The following is an 18,612-nucleotide window of genomic DNA, read 5'->3' as shown; positions in this document are numbered from 1 at the left end:
TCATCGCCCCAGTTGGCCAGGTATGATATGACCATGTTTCTGACTCTCATTTTCCCTTTCTGCGCCTTTAAGTCTTGTCCTCTCCGTAGTCCCTTATGGTCTGTAGCCGAGAGAAGTCCCAATTCCTTTGTCGTGAGAAGGACATTTTGGGACCGTCTTGCCATAGAGACACACTGGAGTGATGGGATAGCCACATAGCTTGCCGCCGCCCATCAGGAGTGATGAGCTTGCCCCCACCGCCCGGGAGCTGGCCGACCTCCGAGTTAGGGAGAAGGATGCTCGCGAGGATTCCCACAAGGCCGAGGAGAAGCTCGTAGCCCTAATTGAGAGGACGCGCGTGGATGCCACGGAGTCTGAGCGGCTACAGAAGGAGCGGGACAATTTGCTCTAGGCCGTAGAAGGGCTCCACACAGAGCGTGACTTGGCTCGTCAGGAGTGCGCCAACGCCCAATGGTGGATCAACCGCCTCAAGGGCCAGCTTGAGGAGGAGAGGGACCTAAAGGTTGAGGCTAAGGGCATGATCACCAGGCTCGCCATGGAGGTCGGTTGGCGCCAGGAAGAGATCCAAAGCCAAGAGGCTGAGGTGATCCGGCTACTCGAAGAGTTGCGCAAGCTCTAGGTGGACGTGGAAGGCGAGCCTCCGGTTTTCCTTGCTGTCCTTATTCCTATAATCCTTGGTTGGCCTTTTGACGTGGTTGGTGTTTGATTTGGACAGGCCTTGATGACAAGCTTGGGGTGGAGGTGGTGAAGAGCGGTGACTTGGAGAAGGAGCTTGGCAAAGTGAAGGACTCCCTCCTGAAGGAGAGCGACGAGCATGATACCCTACATGTCACCATCCAGCTGGTCTGCGACAACCTTGAGCTAGCCTCAGAGCAGGAGACAAGCTCGCTCATGGTTTTGTGTTGTCCAAATTATGGATCAAGCACGTGAGATCATGAGGCACGCGCTTCACTTCGGTGTTTATCGGTCGTTTGCTCATTCTCATTATGAGAACATCGATCTGCCGATGATGAGTCAAGGCTTCATACCTAGCTACACCGAGGCCGAGCTGGAGGAGATCGAGGAGACGGTGCCCCCCTTGGCATAGGATCTAGTTGTAAAGATCGAGGACGAAGTCGTCCCCTCGAGGGGTTAGTTAGTTGGATGAGCCGGGCAGTGAACTTGTAATAAATGGATAAGTTTTTAATTTTTGTTTTGGTTGAACAAACTTTTGGCCCTTCTCTTTTTTTATGTATAAAAATGTTGATGCGATCTGACCCCTTTCTGATGTTAAGCTTGTAAAGCTCGAGGTGCGGGTGAAAAAACTCTGATCACGCTGGTGAATAAAAACGCCGTAGCCGCTGGGGCGTAGGTTTCTTGCGGCCCGACCAGTTTTACTTAGCGTTTGTTTCAGCAGCTCTTGCTTCTAGATCTTAACGTAAGGGGGGTCAGGCGCAAAGAATGTTTCTAAGTTGATATATTCTTGTCAGCCCCTGAGTGAGGCCTGACCCCTTGTCATTGCTGGGGTTGGGTGCCATTAAAGATCGAGGAAACGATAGCAAAATTGATAAGAGAAAGTGTTTTTGCGTTTCAGAAATATCATTCTTAATTTTCATAAGTACACACATAGACTAGGGGTAAAAGCGACATATCTGCTCGATGTTCCAGGCATTGGTGAAGACTTTGCCGTTGATGGACTTGAGCTTGTAGGTGCCTGGTCGAAGCACTTCCGCAATGATGTACGGTCCCTCCCACGATGGAGAGAGCTTGTGGCGGTTCTTATTGCTCTAGATGAGGCAAAGCACCAGATCCCCGACGTTGAAGGCCAGGCCCCGCACACGGCAGCCGTGGTACCGGCGTAACGCTTGCTAGTACTTGGCCAAGCAGAGGAGAGCAATGTCGCATGCTTCATCAAGCTGATCCATGTTGTCCTTGAGGGACGTCTCGGCTCCCTGCTCATTATATGCCCTAACCCTCGGCACTCCATAGTCGAGGTCAGTCGGGAGGACTGCTTTGGAACCATAGACCATGAAGAAAGGCGTGGTTCAGGCATGGCCCCTCGAGTCGCTTCTCAAAGTAGTTTGGAGTGCCCTCGGTGGGCGCTCAGCCACCTTTCCGCTCGATAGCGGCCATGAGCGAGCCCATGTGTCACTGTTTGTTCTTCTTCTTATTTAGGTGGTTTGAGGTGCGCTCGCCGGCGTCCTTGTCCTGGTTCGCTTTGCCCTTGGGGCGGTCAAAATTCGCTTGGACCGCCTCCTCGCCTTAGGCGTGGCTAGTCGTGACATCGAGGAGCTCCTTGGTGGTCCAAGGTCCCTTGCGTCCTAGCTTGTGGACCAGAGACTCGTAGTTGGTCCTGGACAGGAAGGCTCCGATGACATCGGCGTCGGCGACGTCGGGCAACTCGGTGCATTGCCTGGAGAAGCATCGGATGTACTTGCGGAGAGTTTCCTAGGACTTTTGTTGGCAATTCTTCAGATCCTAGGGATTCCCAGGGCGCATGTAGGTGCCTTGGAAGTTTGCCAAAAAGATCTCCTTTAGGTCCGCCCAGCTTTGAATTCGATTGGGCGAAAGGTGCTCTAACCATGTTCGTGCCGAATCGGCTAGGAACAAGGGGAGGTTGCGCATAATGAAGTAATTACTATCTGCACCATCGGCTTGATAAGCAAGCCAGTAATCCTTGAGCCACACGCTAGGGTTCGTTTCCCTAGAGTATTTTGGGATGGGTAGATACCACGGCGGGAAAGCCACGTTGAGGATGTGCCGGCCGAAAGCCTAGGGCCCCGATAGATGAGGGCTTAGGCTTCGGTCCTTGCTGCTGTCGTAGCCTCCGTCACGACGAGGGTGGTAGCTACGGCCGGCCACCTCTCTCTTGTCCCCCCGTCCACGCCTACGGGCGTCTAGGGTGTTCCGTGCATCATGGTTGGGGCAGAGACACACATGCACTGGGATCATGGCAAGCACCCCGCCATCGCGTGGTGCCTAGTGGATGGATACGTCCCGGCCATGTCGTCCCGAAGACACACGCTGACTGGCATAGAGCTCGCGTTGCTGGGAAAACGAGCTTTCCGCCTGCTGCACTGCCGCATGCTCGAGCTATGTGCGGATCTCGTGATGGGCCCGAAGGTCTTTAGGAGTCGCGGGCTCCGGGAGCCCTCAGAGCAAGGCCACCACAGCAGCTATATTCTGGCTTCCTCGCGTCAAGTGCGGGAGGCCTCCGTCATCCTTGATGATCCTCTGGTTTATGTCGTGGGCGATGGCACGCGCCCAGCCATCATGTCCATGACGTTCGATCTCGCGCTTGAGCTCCACACGCTCCTGCTCCAACTAGAGTTGCGCATCCTCGATCTCCTTGTGTCGTGCCCTAAACTGCTCCACCCACGGGCGAGGCGGGCCCCCCACACCTCCCTCGACCTCGTCGTCGGGGTTATCCGTAGGAGTAGCCCCTCCCTCATGGATGCTTTCGATGCATCCCTCGGGGGTGCCTGCCATTAAGCATTATCGCAAGGGGTGATGGCTTGCCTTGCTGGAGTCAGAGTCGGCGATCGTCTCTGAATCTTCCGTGAGAAGGTTGTGGAAAGATTCCGTGACGTAGTCCATCATACCCATGAATTCATCATCCGTGGGGGACGGGTGCATGCGCTATGCCATGAGGTGACCAATGGTCCTTGCAGCATTGCGCAGGCTCAACGGAAACACTGTCGGGACGCTCCAGGTGAGGTATTCCGGGGAGAGCGGTTCCCCTCCGACAAGCTACGTCATGACATTGGCGAATGAGAAGGTGAGGCGACGCAAGTTCTCCCGGGACGGTAGGGGTCCTAGAAAGGCTCGAGCTGGCGCTCCAGCCTCCCGTAATAGAAGCTGAGGAGCTGTAGCTCTTTGAGGGCCTCGACGGTTGCGTCGAGGCCGGTGGAGCGAAGAAGTTGGACGGGGGCGAGAGCCCGTGCCAGCTCTCCCTCCGCGGTGACGAAGAAATATAGGCTCCCGAAGCACACGTGAGCGCCCGGGACCTAGCTGACGCCGTGTAGCCATTCGTGGCCTGTTGTGGACGACGAGACACGCAAAAGGCCCCTACCTGGCGCACCAATTGTTGGTGTTTCGAACCGCCAACTAATAAATTTGTGTTTACGCGTCTGGCCCGGATGGTGTGCTCAGAGGACAAAATGGTTTATACTGGTTCAGGTGGAATGTCCCTACGTCTAGTTTGAGGCGTCTAGCGAGACGGAGTCCGCGCTCTCAGGATCGGACGTGACGGAGCTCGCGCACTCGGGGTCGGGCGTGACGGAGCCCGCGCCCTCGGGGTCTGGCGACACGGAGCCCGCACCCTCGGGGTTGGGTGGGACGGAGCCTGTACCTTCGGGATCGGGCGAGACCAAAATACGATCTTGACAATCCGGGCGAGTTAACGTTCGCGGCCATCAGCTTCCTTCTGGTAGGTATCCCTAATACTGGTACCTGACACTCCTAATAGTAAACGCGAAACAAAGGGTAAAACTTAAATAAAATTGAAACAAAATTCTCCAAACACTGAGAAATGGCAATAATTGGACTCCACACATAACATAACCAACGTCCTTAATAAAGAATAAAAAAATATATATGAAAGATCCGACCACGAGTCCGCGACATAAAAAAAGCCCAACCGAAAGGCCTTATTACCGCTTGCTTACACTAGCTAGCAAACCGAGGCCCTCCCTGTCCATGAAGAAGGCCTTCTTATTACCACTTGCTTAACACAACTTCCGCCGTTGGCACAGACGCCCTGCTATTCATTCGGTGACGTCCCGCGCGAGAGCCCGGCCCGAAGATGTCCCATGAAGAAGTGGAAGTTTCGTTATCCGGGCTCTACAATACAATGACCGTGGGATCACAATTATTTCCTCAATAATCTAGTAGCAATTGTGATTAACAATTAGATAATATAGTTCATCGCTTAATTCCTACCGCCCAGAATTGTCCAAGGATGCTGCCAGGACGAGGAGCCGCTTCTTCTGGTTCCGCGGCGTTTTCAGCCTTGGCAGCCTGCGCCATGCGTGTCACTGCCTCCTCTGTGTTGGCCTCAGGAACCAAGATTGCTACGGATGACAAAGAACAACGACAATATAATAATGGGATAATTAATCCAGAATTAATGCAACTCAAACATCATCCAACCTCCGTCCAGAAAGATGCAATTTTGGAATTGGTACCATATGTTTCTAGTATCTTTTGTATATACTAGGTCTCATTAAATTTAAAACAGTTTGACTACTCGAAAGCGAGGATTGCATCTTTGAGAGGGAGAGAGAGAGAGAGTACTAGGGAGCAAGAAGAACCAAACATTAGATCAGTCGTCAGTACCTGCGGTTGATGTTTCCATGCCTACGGGAGAGCAGCCTGAATCAGCGGGAACTCGCTGCATCGTTTGAGCAGGCTGTGCTTGTCTTCCTTCCATGATGGGAGGTCCACAGAGCTGCTGCTGGATCGACTGTACAATCTGAAGGTTTGCTCCAATGCTGCTGCTGCTTCTGCCCAAGCAATCCGGCGGTGTCTGCTGGAGTACCTGCACAAGCTCCAGCTGTGCCTGAGACACCTCTGCCAAACGAGTGTTTGGAGGAAGGGAACGCAGAGGGTGGGAGGGCGCCGGTGCTTCTTCGGTTGGGGAATGACTTGAAGCTTCTTCAGCTAGACGTCTCAGATGCAATTTATGTTTCTGCATGCAGTTCGTGAACCGATCTTATATCAGTAAAAAAGGTGCAATATCCAGTTTTTAATTTAGTTTGTAATAAAAAGAGGCATTTAGCTAGTATAGTAATCACCTGAAGGTGGCTTGCAACTTTCTCTCTGCTAACTTCAGGAACGTTCATCTTCTCGTTCATCTTCTCCAATATTCTCCTGGGCACAGCCTCTATATATAATCCAGACAGAGTGTAGCTTATATACTGTACCATCTATATAGAGGATAATCCAGACATCTAATAGATCTATGAGATCATAAAAGTAGGTACAAGCTAAATCTACACAAATGTATGTATGATCATAGGCTAATAGTAAATAGTTTGAAAGTGAATGCTGGTTAAAGTTTCACAGGATAGATCCTGGTCAAGACCTTCGCTAGTTGCTGAATCAAGATTAAATTAGCAAGACGAGCTAGAACATGTGACAGTATGCTACCATACCATCCCCAAGGCTGTCGTATGCTTTCACAAACGAGTCGTGCAGTTCGTCAGTCCACACGAGCCTCGGCCTCTTCCCGCCTCCGGCTTGTTGATGCTGCTGCTGCTGCTGACCCTTGCCGTCAGCGTCGTTGCTCGGAAGTGACGACGACGACGTTCTACTCAGCGGGGACGACTCGGCGGCCGAGCTGGAGCTTCCGCCGTTCGCCTGCGCGGACTTCTCCGGCTTCGGTCTCCTGCGCTTCTTCGGCGTCACGGGCTGCTGCCGCTGCTCGGCCTTCACCTCCCGGGACTCCATGTGGGATGGGAGAACGAACCACGCTGAGCGCGCGCTGTTGGTACGATCCGTACGACGGTACCCATCCATCTAGCTAGGTAAACAGTTATATAGCAGATCCGTTGGGCGGTTATTGGTGCGATCCGTACAACCGTACCCATCCTCCTGCTCGTTTCTTTTTTTTTACATTAATGTAGGAGTCCGTCCCTGAAACAACCCCCCCCCCCCCCCCCCCCCCCCGCGCTGTTGCCGCCCCAATCCGCTTCACTCGCTCCCTCCGTCGCACGCGCAGCCTGCTCCCCCTGTCGCGCGTGCAGCCTGTTCCGGCCCATCACGCGAGTCGCCTGCCCGGCTGAGCCAAAGGCCAATGCTAGTGGTGCTGATGACGTGGTGCTCGCGCGCTGCTGTTGGTGCTGGTGCTGGTGGCGCTCGCGCACCGCCGCTCGTCATTGGCTTCCACCCCAATGCCTGGAATCGACCGGCCTCAGCATTCCCTACGTTGCAAAATGCATGTTTCAAGTGTTTTAGATGTTTCAGACGTAAATTTCAGATGTTTCATACGGATGTTGCAATGGTAGTTTCTCGATATTGCACATGTTATAATGGCTATGCATGTATGTTGCAAGAGTTTGTTTAAAATGTTTCATTTGTTTTCAGACGCATGTTGTAAGTGTTTTATCTGAATGTTGCATATGTTGTAATGGTTATATTGTAAATGTATGTTCTAAATGTTTCATATGTTTCAAACGTATGTTGCAGTTATTTAATCTGAGTGTTGCAAAAGTAGATCTAGATGTAGGGTTGTTGAGCGAGGAAGATAGAGCTAGCGCGGGAGCCATGTCGACGTCGATGTGGGGAGAAGACGCAGGCCACGCATCATCGGGGTGGAAGAGGCAGGGGAGTCATCCAAGCGGCACCCGCGTCTCCCCCCGCCCTCGCTGTTGCCGCCCCAATCTGCTTCACTTGCTCCTTCCCATCGCACGTGCAGCCTGCTCCCTCCTGTCGCGCGGGCAGCCTGCTCCCACCCGTCGCGCGGGCAGCCTGCCTGGCTGAGCCAAAGGCCGATGCTAGTGGTGCAGATGATGGTGGTGCTCGCGCGCTGCTGTTGGTGCTGGTGGCGCTCGCGCACCGCCGCTCGCCGTTGGCTTCCACCCCAATGCCTGGAATCGACCGGCCTCGGCCTTCCCTATATTGCAAAATGCATGTTTCAAGTGTTTCAGATATTTCGGACGTATATTTCAGATGTTTCATATGGATGTTGCAATGGTAGTTTCTCAATGTTGCACATATTGTAATGGCTATACATGTATGTTGCAAGAGTTTATTCAAAATATTTCATCTGTTTTCAGACGCATGTTGCAAGTGTTTTACCTGGATGTTGCATATGTTGTAATGGTTATGTTGCAAATGTATGTTCCAAATGTTTCATATGTTTGAAACGTATGTTGCAGTTGTTTAATCTGAGTGTTGCGAAAGTAGATCTGGATGTAGGGTTGTTGAGTGAGGAAGATAGAGCTAGTGCGGGAGCCATGGCGGTGTCGATGTGGGGAGAAGACGCAGGCCGCACGACATCGGGGTGGAAGTGGCAGGGGAGTCATCCAAGCGGTGTGGACGAGGTGAGCATGAAGTGGTGTGGAAGAGGTGGGCGAGGCGGCGGTGTGGAAGAGATGGGGCCGAGCCATCGGGGCGGCATGGGCAGTGGAGTGGAAGGGAGTGGTTCGAACGTGCGTGTGGGAAGCAGAGCTGACGCGGGCAATGCACGAATCCGAGTGACCAGGGCAGAGCAGGCGCGGTCCGGGCGCTAGTCTTTCCGTAATATAAAAGAGATAATCCAACGTAAGCCCTTTTTTCTAAAAACTTCAACTTAGTCCTTTCTGGTTCACACTTTATGGGCTTCTTTTTTTCCGGAACCATGATCTAGGGTTCGAATTGAATACAATAAAATTCCTTCAATACCGCTGAAACTTATAATCATCCCTTGTACTCCCTCCGTCCTATAAAATATACAACTATAGGAATTGTTTTAGTATTGGTCAACCTACCTCAATGTTAACTAAATTTATATTGAATAATATTAACATTTATGTCACAAATAGGTTTATATTATGAAAATATATAGTTTATAATTAATCTAATGATACTTATTTTACATTATAAATGCTAGTACTTTTTTATAACTTTGGTCAAACTTCAATTCATTTGACTTCTTGAAAAAATGAGAATTGTCCTGTTCTCTTGTCTTATAATCCATACTTTTTGGCTTATCTTTTTAGCCGGAATAGTGTTTTTCTCTCACAACAAATCAGTCAGAACAGTGTTTCAACTTGTTTTTTCAGCGAAGCGAACGGTGCCTAAACAATATGAGTTTCTTAAATACTAGTACCTCCGTTCTATTTTATCTGGCGCACACGCATATCAAGATTCAAACTTTTAAAACTTTGACCAATAATTAGGCTAATAATTTTTAACTATTATAATACAAACTTTATATGATTAGATTTGTAGGGAATTATACTATCCAATGATTATAAGTTTATAAGCATAAATAATATAATATAAAGCAAATAAATGATCAAAGTGTAATCTAGGAGACCGTGTCATTCTAACTTGTGCTAGATAACAGTTTAGATTTATTTTTGTTTCCTTGTATGCCATGCCACATTTGTTACCTTTACATTTTGCTACTTGGTCCTAGCCCTCTTACTTGGATGCCTGCTCCTGCGTGATGTGTGTCGGGGTTGAGGTTGGTGACACCATTCTCTTGCTCCTGCCTGCCTTGCTTGGGGCCATCCACATGGGACACAAACGAGGTTGGTGTTGGGTGGTTCACTCATAGCTTGCCAAAATAGTCCTGGGCGTGAGGGCCGGGTGTGCGACTCGCGCATTGAGAATCAAGTAGGTTAGCCGATCCGGTCGACGTTCTAGGCAATAGTGGATGGGCACGGGCGCATCTTGGGGTTGACCTCCATGCTCACGATTGCACTGTGGAAGACGGCCAAGTCCTGCTTCTTGACATGCACCTCGTCGAGCATCATGGGGGTTTGGAAGTCTCAATTTGGTTTTGATAATTGAGTGACAACCTTAGATAGACTAATGTGTTTTATGTGAGATGAAGAGTTGTTTAGTCCACCCACACACTAGGTTGAGCAAGACATAAAAGCCATGAAGGGGAGATGGCCTTTGGCAAGTGATGCAAGTGCTCAACTAGTGAAGATGAAGGAGCTTATTGAATATGGCATTTATGCCACAAGTGAACAACGTTTACACTTGGAGGTGACACTGTTTCATAGAAGTTTTGCAAGTAGACTATCTTGACAAGGTCAACATTGGAAACATAATTCACATCATTAGACATTGTCACTGTTGATGTCGAATTGGTTCTTGAATTCCTTATGATTTGCTGGTGGTTGAAAAACATATACCAGCCGTTTCCATGAACTATGGCAATCAAACAGTGTGATCATCAAAGCGAATAATTCTACAGACAACATGAAGTCAACTTGGCATATAAAGTGGCGGTTGAAGTCTGTTAGAAAGCTAAGAAACTCTAGAGTGATACCGCTGGTCTATGCCCATGTGTCTAACAATTTGGCATGTCAATTTAGAAAGGGACTACCACATAATGTGATTGATGGTGCATCGAGGGAGATGAGCTTGATACTCATGTGAAGTCATACCCTAGTGGAACCTATTCTATGTGATCAGAGATCCCATGAAGTAGTATGGTGAAACAAGCTAGTGGTTGGCTGAGAGGAGTGTTGGAGAAATCGACTCCGGCGATGAAGATTAGTGTATCACGGATAGGGAATCTTGTGGGTAGTACACGGGACACAAATTTATACTAGTTTAGGTATGGGGTACCCTATGTCCAGTAGAAAGATGATCTTTTATCTCGTATGCTCAGTGCTTACAGGGCCACCGATGTCTAGCTGCCTAGGGTTGTATGATCAATGACATGGATCCTGATCGGGGGCTCCATACCCTGCCTTATATAGCCCAGGAGGTATGGTTATAGATAGAGTCCCGATCAGTTTACATGAGAGGTTTGCTAGATCGTTATAAGGAAATCTACGTACAAAATCGATATTACTAGTATATCTCGGTCTTCAAGATCCATACATCTGGTTGCTTGTCCATACCAAGTTTGATGAAGTACTCCATCTCTATTGGGTCTTGTATCCGACGTCTTCAGCCCACCCTAGTCATAGTGGGTTGTTCTATGGTGAAAGGTCCTTGTTTGGTTTTGATAATTGAGTGACAACCTTAGGTGGACTAATGTGTTTAAGTGAGATACATAGGTGATTAGTTCACAAGTACATGCGTGTGAGCAATACATGCCATGAAGGTTAGATGGCTTGAACTTGGTGCAAAGCTCACACATGTGATGAAGGAGCTCATTGCATATGAGACATGACATGAAGTCATGTGACTAAGGTGGAGAAGATCAAGATAAGACTTGGCTTGATGGACTGGTTGCAAGCATGAAGGGCAAGTTGGAGGCTTTGGAGCGATAGACCACGTGGCGTGAAGCTTGACCAAGACTTGGCGCCGATGGACGAAGGCAATGGTGAAAAGCAAGTGAGGTCAAGATTGATGAACCAACAAGGTCGCGTGATTATATGAAGTGGATCATATCATTTAGTGATTGGTTGGTGCATGTGTTGCATCGACATCGAAGGAGATGGAATGGAATGCGCAAGGCAAAGGTATAACCTAGGACATTTCATTTCACCGGTCATATGTGTGTAGAGAAGTTTATGACCGGGTTCAAGATAGATGGCCGTGCTATCAAGAGGGGCAAACTTGTTTGCATATCAGTCATCTAGTGCCACTCGAGTGATCTAACTTTGCATTGTTGCTATGACCGAGTGGCGTGGTGATTTAAGTGACTAATCCTTTAGAAAATGTTTGTGAAAAGCTAACACACATGCACATGGTGATGATCATTTGGTGGTCCGAGCACATTTGCAAACAAGGTGAAAAAGATGAAGAAGAGGAGGCGAAACTAGGCTCGGGGTGATGCCTAGGTGGCACCGCCACCCCCTATCCGATGCACTGTCACCTCTATGGTGGGACCGACTAGGAGGCCAAGAAGAGCAGATGCAGTTGCTGGCACCGCCAGTAGCGGTGTGCACCACTGTGCCTAGGACGGTGCATCGCCCTCACCTGTCTAGTGCCGTCGTCGTGGGCGCCACCCGTTTTTAGCCGAGAGGAAGGAAGAAGGGCTGGTCACCGCCATGGTGATGGCGTTGCCCCACCATAAAAATCTAGAGAGGGGGTGATTCGGGTGGCTGCTTGGGTGGTCACCGCACCCTAGGGCGGTGCCACTACCACTGTGTCCGGTGCCCCTGCGCTTGTCAAACTAGCCATTGGGGTGATCGTTGGGGGCACCACCACCCCTAGGTCGGTGCCACCACCGCCGTGTCCGATGCCCTCGTAGAAAAGGGATCTTTGCTCCAACGACTCTATTTGGCTTGGTGGCTATAAATAGAGGTGGAGCTCAGACATTTTGCTAGTTGAGCACCCTTGGGACTAAGTGTGAATGCTTGGGGAGTGCTTGGGAGCCCTCTAACTAACTTGAGATTGATAGTGATCATCCGATCAAGTGAGTGAGCGATTCTAGTGCGATTGCATCATGAGGTTGCATCGTGTGGCACTAGGTGTTTGAGTTACAAGCCGGTGGTGCAAGTTACTCTTGGTGGTTGCCACCTCCTAGATGGCTTGGTGGCTTGTGACTTAGTTGAAGTACACGAGAAGATTGTGCGGTGCTCCGGAGGAGGATTTGTGAGGGGGATTATGCTCACCCCGCGAGGATCATGAAGAGCGATTCTAGTTGAGCGTGTCATTGAGCTACCCTCACTTTTGGGGTAGGTTCTTGCGGTGCCCGATGTGTGGGCTTGGCAGGTGATGCCAATTAGCCGCCGAACCACCAAGTGAGCGGTCGACATAATGGGGACGTAGCTTGGTAGCAACCAAGTGAACCTCGGGAGAAAATCACTGTGTCAACATTGTCTTCTGTAAGGAAAATGGACCCTAGGCCCATTTACTTTGGATTTTGGTGTTTGATGACCAACACAACCAAATTGGACTAATGAATTTGCAAGTGATTGTTTTGTAGTCCAATAGGGTGCAAGATGTGACCTGGACGAAGGCGACGTGATGATCTGATGATCAACACCTTAAGCAAGACCCTAGAAGCACAAGAGAAGACCCAAGCTATCAAGCAAAGTCCAAGCACGATGACAGGAACCAGGCCAAATGCAAGATCGCGAAGAAACGAGCTCACAGAAGTGACCGGACGCAGTGACCGAAGGCTGTCCTTATAGCGACTAGATGCTCCGATCAGTGACTCGGCAACAGCAGACGTCTATAGCAGCGACCAGATGCTGAACAGTAAAGTGACCGGACACACCGATGGCACTGTTGATCATCCTGGCAACACGTTCAGCATTGACCGGATGCTGGGGGCAAATCGACCGGACATAGGACTGCAGTGTCCGATCGAGTACAAAGAGGTTCTAGAGCGGCGAAATTGCGACCGGATGTGTCTAGTGGCATATGACCGAACGCCAGCAACGTCCGCTTAGTTGATCATGGCTCTAACAGTCAGGACGACAGCAGCGCCTGGTCAGTAGCAGAAAAGTAGGATTTCGTCCCCAGCGGCTACTTTCTCAGTGGGGCTTATAAATAGACCCCCAACCGACCATTTGACCGAAGTGGAGCTGAGGAAACATATCTAGGGTGTTCATACACCATTTTAGTGTTCTCCACTTGCATAGTGCTTAGTGATTCATTAGGTGATTAGCGTAGGTGCTTTGCAAAGTGCTTAGGTTGATTAGTACACCACTTATGCGTTTGCTCTAGGTTTAAGCCTAGTGTTTAGTGAGGTTTGCATACCTCTTACTACCCGGTGCTTATATGCACCATTGTTGTACATCGGAGGGCCTTGTGGTCTTGCGAGATCACACCAACCGCGTTTGTGGTGTGGCCGCCACTGTGTATCGGAGGGAAGAAGGCCCGTGGCGTTTCGGTCAGAAATTTGATAGTGAAGACGGCGGGGAGCATCCAGGAGAGGCTTGCTGGAAGGCACGTCGGAGACCCACTTGTGTGTGGGGAAGGCCTGAGGCTATCCACGGAGTTACCCAACTAGGAGCTTAGCCCTTGCGAGGGATTCTTTGCGATGGTTTCCAATGAGGACTAGGGGGAAGCTTGCGCGCTTCTCAATACCTCGATAAAAATACCGGAGTCGTCGATGGGAGTTTGCATATCTCTACCTTGCTCTTTAGCTTCCGCATTTACATTGTTGACATTACTCCTTTTGCGGTAGAGATAGCAACACACTAGCAAAACCATAGTTGCACATTTAGATAGTTTATCTTTTGCATAGGTTTTGCTAAGGTCTAAAAAAGAGGCCATAGTTTAGAGTATAATTTTAAGTTGCCTAATTCATCCCCCTCTTAGGTGTCACGGTTCCCATCATCTTCTCGGTGGTTTGCATTCCATGCAATACAAGCTTGCACTTACATTTCATACATTGTGCTTGTGTAGTTGCTCTTGTAATTAGTTAGCTTGTGTAGCTTGCTAGTTACCTTCTTGCTTGTGTAGCATAGAAGTAGCTCCCTTGCATGACTAATTCGGTTTGAGTAACCTTGTTAGTCACATTGCTTAGTTTGTATAGCTAAGTAATTTGTGCTCTCTAATTTGGCTTGTGTAGCCTTGTTATTGAGCATTGCTAGTGAGCTTAGGTGGCTTTGTACTTTTGCTTACTAGATTGTGTAGGAGCTCCCTCGGTTGTGTGAAGTACTAGTTGCATAGGTTTGTGTGACCTTGCAAGCTAGAATTGTTAGGTGAGCTCTAGCTAGCTGGGTACCTTTGTTTCTTATTTAGGATCTTTGTAAGATGCTTGAGAACTTCGATAGAGGGGTGTAGTCTTGGCTAGACTGATAGTTTTAAATTCCGCATTCGTTTCGACTAGCCGGTGCGATTAAATTTAGAAAGGACTATTCACCCCCCTCTAGTCCGCCATCTCGATCCTACACGTGGTATCAAAGCTAGGTCTATCATTTGTGATCCTCACCTACCCAGGAGGTTGGTGTCTTATGAGCTAGATGTTGAGTGTCCATACACTTTTTATGGCACACACTTTGCACGATGGAAAAATTGGATGACTTGCAATTTTAGCTTTATTTGTCATCAAATGTGGTGGATCATAGATGTGGGTTTTTCTCATACGTTGGATAGAAAGAATGCAACTCAAGCGCAAAAGAAATGCCTACATCTCAATTGCCAAGCTACTAACATTTTCTATCAATCAATGAAAGATAATATATTTGGTGAGATCATGGACATGGAATCTGCGCATGAGATTTGGATATATCTCAATGAAAAGTATGGGATGGTCTCGAATGATGATGATAATGATGAGCCCAAGGAGGAGGCACATGAGTGTGTTGAGCATGACCACAATTTGGTGATTGTGGAAGATTGCTCCACCTCATGGTCAAGTGATGATGATGATCGATCTACCACAAGTTCACTTGACAAGATTGATGGCTTGAGCTCAAGTGATGCAAATGATGACTCTACCTCAAGCACACTTGATGGTGTTGATGATGGTTCATGCTCGGACCATGATTGTGATGCTATTATAAGCCCATCCACTACACCACATTGCTTCATGTCACAATGTGACACCAAGGTATCTAATGCTAATGTGGTTGATCATGTTGATTCATATGATGAGCTTGTTAGTAGACTTGCTAGCATGACAATGTCTTTACAAAATGAGAAAGCTAAAACATTGAAATTGGAAAAATGAAAACTCATTTCTAAAGACTCATGTGAAGAACATAAGCACTTACTTGATGTTCTTAAATCTTCACATGGTGAGCTAAAATTTACTCATGATACACTACTTGCATCTCATGAAGAATTATTGGAATAACATGCTTCTCTCATTAAAGTATTTACAAAGAAAATTAAAAAGAATGAGAGCTCATCACATGAGTCAAGTGATCAATTATAATATGTGACTAACTCTTGTGATATAGGGAAGAAGCATGTATCCACCTCTTATGATGATTTATTAGATATGCCATGCTCTTCACAAATAGATGCTTGTTCTACTTCCTTGTCTCTTGAGACTAACGTTTTGAAGGAGAACAATGAGCTCAAGAATGAAGTGAGGAAATTGAGCAACAAGATAGAGAGGTGCTACAACTCAAAAGTCACCTTTGAGCACATGTTCAAGACTCAAAGAAACCTCAATGATAAGAGTGGCCTTGGCTTCAAAAGGAAGATGACAAAAGGCGAAAGGAAAAGGGCAAAGAAGATGTAGAAGCAACTACAATTGAAGTTGTCTCACTCTATGTGCTACTGGTGTCATAAAGCGGGACACCTTGCAAATGGATGCCCAAACATTGAGAAGCTCAAGAATATGAAGGAAGAAGAGAGGCTCAAGCATGTGAAGTGCTTCAAGTGCCACACTTGGGGTCACCTTACCTCAATGTGCCCAACCAAGCAATTGGTGAAGCAACAAGAAGAGCCTCAATCAAAGCCACAAGATGAGCTAGAGAAGACACCCCAAGAGAAAATCAAGATCAACCATGAAGATGGTGGTGACTTGATGATGATGAAGAAGAAGGCAAGAATGGGTGGAAAGGCAAGGCATCCAATGCTTATTCAAGATGCCAAGATGATGAGCAAGGATGGAAATGAGAAGAAGGTGTATGCTCACATCAAGTGCTTCAAGTGTGAAGATATGGGACACTTTGCCTTGAAGTGTCCTACCAAGCTTGAGAAGGCTCAAGAAACTCATGAGAGGCAAGGCAATGGGAAGTACCACATGAGCAATGAAGAGAAGGCTCAATCAAAGAGAAAGTGCTACTCATGCTAGGAAAGGAGACACATGTCTCATTCATGTCCCCTAGGTAACTCTCTTAAGTCCATTTCAATTGATGCAAATTCTATGCTTAGGAAGGATGGCAATTGTACCTCATTGGTTGTAATTGCAAAACATCTTGCTACTCATACTAAGGCATTGCCTAATTATGTTAGTCCTAACTTGAGAAGACCCAAACTAGTTTGGGTACCATCAAAAAGTGGATGATTATGTAGGTACTATCGGTATTGGAGACTTGGTTCATGTGGTCTTCATCTTGTAAATCATGTGATCGAGCCAAGTAATGAAGAATGATAATCATCAACCCAATGCCATGTCAAATTAGTGATGTCCAAATATGCTACAACATACAAGTGTCATATTCGAGTTGTTGATGTTTTGTTGGATTATTTAGTGGCTTGCAATTAATTGAGTTGAAGCTTGCTAATTGAAAGATCATGAGCTAACCAAGGTATATCTCTTGTTGATCATTTCATTTGGGTGCATATGAGTTGATTGAATTGGATAAATAGGCAAATGTTGCTTGCTATAAGATGGTTGAATGGATAAATACTTAGGAATCAAGTTTGGATTGATTTGTGTTGGATAAATTCATGAGATGACTTTTAGCAAGTGTATTGAATGGATTATGTCTTGTGAAACTATTCAAACAAGTTAGTTTCAAGTTTGATTCACATTTGATGAAGAATAGCTCAAGTATTGAAATCTGTCCATTATTAAAAATCTGAGCTAGCTGAGATCAAGTCTGAGTTTGAATGATCAAATCTAATTAGATTAGCTTGAAATTTGGTATACAAGCTCTATACTTATGGTATAAGATGCTGTACAAATTTTATGAGCATTGGATAAGAGATGCTTCGGTTTTGGAGTAGATCTTGTCAGCTATAGTGCATCAGTTTTCAGCATATAGCAGTGGTGGAATAATTGAAATCTGGTAGCAATCTAGAAGTCAAATGAATCTCAAATTTTTACAGATGCTAGATAGCTTAGTAAGGCTCATCTCCAACAAATGTCGTGTCATTTGGGTCTGTATATTGGGAGATATGCATTTTTCTTTGAAAGGTACAGAATCTGCCAGAAAAGTGACAATAGTTGGATTGATCAAGAGTCACTTTGATTGAAAGGTTCTCAAGTTGAAATCATGTTTATAAGTGTTTGAGGTACCTAAGTTTGGTTTTTAGATGATCTAGAAGCATGACAAGCAAAGAGTACAAGGCCATTTGATTGTGGAGTGTACTTGGCACACAATGGGTACTCAATTGAAGATCAAAACCAAGCTCAAGATAAAGATAAAGTTTAAGTTCTAGTGCTTGTTGAAGATCATTTGGTAGAAAGAAAAAGACTTAAAGAAGAAGAATTCAAGATTATTCATCAAGATAAGTCCATCACTTGGATCAATCAACAAATTCATTTCAAGTGAGTATCAAGAATGGTTCTTGGAGAGAGATCACTTCTCCCTAGTGTAGTGGCTTATCGTCTATGTGTAGGTAAACCAAGTGTGGTGCTTGGAAGGCTAACATGGAATTGGTGATCCAAGAGACATTTGAGATGCTTAGTTGAAGCAATCAAAAGGGTTGATCAAGAAAAGCAAGCAACACCTAAAAGAGAGCTAGTCATGGCAATTCAAGTGGTATTCTAAATAGTTCTCTCATGCAAGCATTGATCAAAGAATAAAGCAAGTCAACCACATCATGATAGTGCACTTGATCATATTAGTGATTTTCAATTCATATGGGTGAAGAATAGACTCTATCTATGATGATTGGTCTTCACCAAGCTTATAATTGGACTTCACATTGCTATTGGAGTAATGAATTAGAATCTATGTGACTATCCTCTACTCCAATATAGCAAAGGTGTCATTGTAATGTGCATGATCATTTCATCCCTTACTAGTATGCGGTTAGTGCATATAGTACATGCTTATTAGGATCATGCATGACAAATGAAAATCTTTGAAATTCATAGCCCACCACTATTGCTTGAATGATTAATTGATCTAGTGGTTAGTATATGAATTTGTTCATGAGCTAGTGAACCCAAATACTTGATTTAATTTAGATTGCTAACAAGTGACAAGTACAATATTGGCAATATAACCCTTGCAAGAGGTGTGAAGAAGCTTGTCATTGGTTTAAACTGGACTTGGAAGCTTAGGCAAATCAACTTAGTTCAAGTCCAACATAGAAGCTCATGATAGTAACAAGAGTACAAGAACAAGACAATAATGCAAATAGATATCTAGTTTGTTTGTTTGAAGTAGTATCTAGACTCAAATGATTTTTTATCAAGAATCCACAAGT

At 46.7% G+C, this 18,612-nt stretch overlaps 1 pseudogene; it reads right to left on the bottom strand.

Annotated features, from left to right (window-relative positions):
- Positions 1-4,175: 4,175 nt before the first annotated feature.
- Positions 4,176-6,494, bottom strand: LOC136454580 (two-component response regulator ORR24-like; annotated as a pseudogene).
- Between the last annotated feature and the right edge of the window lie 12,118 nt (positions 6,495-18,612).

This window comes from Miscanthus floridulus, chromosome 5 (assembly GCF_019320115.1).
Source record: "Miscanthus floridulus cultivar M001 chromosome 5, ASM1932011v1, whole genome shotgun sequence".
Taxonomy (NCBI): Eukaryota; Viridiplantae; Streptophyta; class Magnoliopsida; order Poales; family Poaceae; genus Miscanthus; species Miscanthus floridulus.
The sequence above is the reverse complement of the archived record's forward strand: the minus strand, read 5'-3'. Positions and strand labels throughout refer to the sequence as shown.